The sequence below is a fragment of the Hordeum vulgare genome, chromosome 3H, assembly GCF_904849725.1.
Source record: "Hordeum vulgare subsp. vulgare chromosome 3H, MorexV3_pseudomolecules_assembly, whole genome shotgun sequence".
Lineage (NCBI taxonomy): Eukaryota > Viridiplantae > Streptophyta > Magnoliopsida > Poales > Poaceae > Hordeum > Hordeum vulgare.
Genome location: NC_058520.1, coordinates 440,498,196 through 440,502,050, shown reverse-complemented (window position 1 = coordinate 440,502,050; position 3,855 = coordinate 440,498,196).

The window sequence follows — 3,855 nt, the reverse complement described above, 5'->3', positions numbered from 1 at the left end:
AATTCAAGACTAAAACACTAAGACTTTTAATCTACTAGAGAAAGAGAAAACTAAAAAGGAAAACTAAAACAAAGGTAAAGGCAAAAGATGTGATGGTGATACGATGCCGGGGCAACTCCCCCAAGCTTGGCACAAGCCAAGGGGATTGCCCATACCAATGCTCAGTTGTCCTCCTTTGGTGGTGGTGGAGGAGTTTTTGCAACATGGGTTTGATCCTCCGTCTTCCAAGGCATAGGTGCTCCATCATGGAAAGATGAACGAGTCTCCAGAATCCTCGAATCTCCAGCCAACCGTATTGATTTAAATCTATACTCATACTCACAGTTTTGGTTCTGCAGGTCATAAGTCTGGGCCTGGAGTTGATCAATCCTATCATAGAGCCTGGAGAGGTGCTTCCCAATGTCATTGACATCAATCCTGTGCTTGCTGGTGAACTCCGTGATCATCATGTGGTTGGCGTTGAGTCCACGCTCCACCATCCCTTGGCACTTGAAGACTTGTTGCTCCATTGCTTCGAGCCTTGTCTCCACTCTTCCGGTATTCTTTGGCCCCTCAACATCATGGATTTGCAACATCCCCTCACGCATCTCGATAGATTGAGGGTGTTGCAGCACTCCGGTGAGGTAGGGATTGATGAGCTTCTTGTAGATCTTGTCCTTCGGAGCTTTTGGGGAAGTCATAACGATCTAGATCTGCAACAGAAACAGACTCGAAACGAAAAACAGAGGAAATTTGCGTGATGCAGGGGTGAGACCAAACAGGAGTATATATAATGATTTTTTCCATACCAGAAGGAGTACCCCGCACGAAAACGGAGTCCGGGTGGCGCACAACGTGGCCACAAGCCCTCCCGGCACAGCCAGGGGGTGGGCCCGCACCGAGCAGGCTTGTCGCCTCCTCGCGCATTTTCCGGACTACTTCCAATTTTTGTATTTTTTCAAATATTCCAGCTGCCGGCATTCTCCCTCTTCATGTAAACCTTGCAAAATAAGAGAGAAAAGGCATAAGAATTGTACCGTGAAGTGAAATAATAGCCCAAGAAGCGATAAATATCAACATAAAACATGATGCAAAATGGACGTATCACAACTCACGTGCAATCTCGCTGCATTTGGTCCCCATCAACTCGGTAATCTCTCTTACTGCATAGCCTTAGTCGATCTCCCCCACCGAGGTAGGGTACGGAGATCTGAACTATCCTACTCAACATCTTATTCATAGGGCCAGTTCATCCAATGCTATTTCTTTTAATTTTTACTCCCCTGGTAGATCTTTGGGAATCTCTAAGATTTATGGAGCACGATTTGTAGATGTATCTCGTGCAAAATATTTTCAGATCTAGATTTGAAAATTTATTCCCACTAAAGGTTAGGTAGATCTTGCATTAGTAAATCTATCAGAACTTACTAGTGTAAAATCTATCAAGAATATTATATCTCGTGATATCTCTCGAACCTTTCGTCAAAACTTTTTGGAAAACTTTTTATTTGACAAAATCCCTTTGTGCTTATTCATAACCACTACTGCAGGATGCTGGTAACGTGATACTAGAATCACAGACCCTATGATGAAACTTTGTGCGATTGTATGAATCACAAACGGTATAGTTCAAGCTCCATCATCAATAAGGAAAACTATGTGCGATGTCAGATCCATCAAATACGATTCAGATAAGGGATGTCTGTGCGATCTATGGTAGAGAGTTGGTCCGTGCAAACTATTTGCTATGGACCAAAATAATGCAAACGGTTAGATGAATACAAGTGTGTGTGATGTACGACATACAGTTCATTCAGATGAACTGTTTGCAATGAGGCAAAATAACACAATCGATTCGACGCCTCGAGTTGTGTGTGATATCAGGGAAACAAGTCGCTCGGATGAACTGCTTGACAAAAGTAACAAAAACGATTCAGCGTAACAAGATGTGTGTGACACCCAACAAACAGGTAATTAATCAGAATTGTGTGGGAAGACAGATAAAAAGACACACGATTCCTGATAATAAGATGTGTGTGTTGTGGGCAAACACGTCCTCGCACCCAATTGTATGTGATAGTTGAAATCATCACCGACGTGTCCCTTTGTTTAACCGTAAGCGATGTGAATTGACGGTTGCATACCGTCTACCCTCTGTCTACATAACAAAAACATGATCGCATAACCTAAATAAACATCCAATTACATTATTGACTATAGATAACATTTGCACACCTCAATTAACTAGTACATGCATACTAAACTAGTAGTAATGATCATCAAATCATTTATACTTATTGTGATGACGGGTGCCGACCGGTGGAGGATGGAGGCATCTCCTCATGTCAACGATCCGCGTGCACTTCTTGTAGCTTATGTACGCGTCCTTGGCAGCGTACTTGACGTGATCTTGATCTTGTCTTCGGACCCAGGCGCGGTGCCACGCAACCGTCTTCTTCTTGCAGACATCCTTCATGCCTCTGTAGTAGGGTTCGATGATGGCCATGGCGAGGTCTACCAGGGAGTCTTTATGCTTCTCGTCGCCGCCCAAGATCTTCTCATTGGATTTCCACAAGATTCCGGTAGACCAATCTTGTGGTCTTGAGCACCTTTTCATTGTTGGTGGTGTCCACCGTACAAAATATGTAGTCGGGGGTGTTGATAAACCTTGCGAAACGCTTGCAAAGCAATGTGTCTAGGAAGTAGTGGTAGACGAGGACGTAATGGCCCACACATAGCTGGGCGATCATAACCTTCTGATTATGCCCAACACGACCGCCGGTGTACTCGAGGTCGAAGCCGACCACTTTGTAATTGTCAAAGGCAACTAACTGCTCCATGGTGTGGATGGAGTTCTCCACCCAGTGTGGGTCGCTGGTGTACACCACCGTGAGGTTCTTGAACCTTACGTGGGTGTCTGTGTAGGCACGAATGGTTAACTACCGCTCATCGTCGGTAGCTGTTGGGAGCTCCTCCATTGGAGCCGAGCAGTATATCCTCTCTTTATTTGGAGTCGTGGATGCGTTTCTCGCATTGGGAGGAAAGGTTGAAGAGATACAATCGAATAAATAAGCGGTGGAGTAAATGGGAGCTGAACGGGCTATAATTGGCACGTCTTGTCATTACGTTCCCGACGGAGGATTGTTGTGCAAGCTTGACCAACGCACGAACACCCGGTTCATTTGGCAACGTAGTGGCTTAAAGTGCCACCAATGTATCATTGGTGAGCTCGTTCCTGCGCAATTGTTAAGGTTCCTGCACGCAATCGTGCAAAGCTTCCCCGCCCGACTCGGTTTGGCATGCGTCAGCTGGAAGAAAAGCTCCCATTATTATGGGCGTTAAATGGCAAACGGTTGGCAAAAACAATGTGTGTGCAATGGCTCAAAGCAGTGCAAACTTGAATGATCACTATCGATTGTGTAATATATATATAGTTCATTTGCGATGATACCGGGAAGGGGAAAACAAGCCAGAACGGTAATTAAATCAAGTAAGTTAAATGTTGAGGTGCTGATATCAATCGTCCATTGCACATTGAAGCCAAAATGGTACTACCAAAATACGACTCTCATACGATGCGAGTTCACTGATTGTATCACAAATGGAAGAAATATTTAAGTCAATATGCTTCTTTCTGATAGGAGTGGAGGAGTGGGAGGACAGGGATTATTTAGTTAGAACAAGATAGAAAAATAGCGTGTTGTTAATTAGAAGTTACTGCGTAGGTACCGATTTAACACTAACCGGGAATGAAATCACAATTTTCTGCTTGAATACTACACAATTAGTTCGACCAAAAGCTAAGCAGTGATGCAAGAGTAGTTGCTAAGACTTTTAATTAACTTATCACCTGATCTAAGCACCCATGCATTGGAA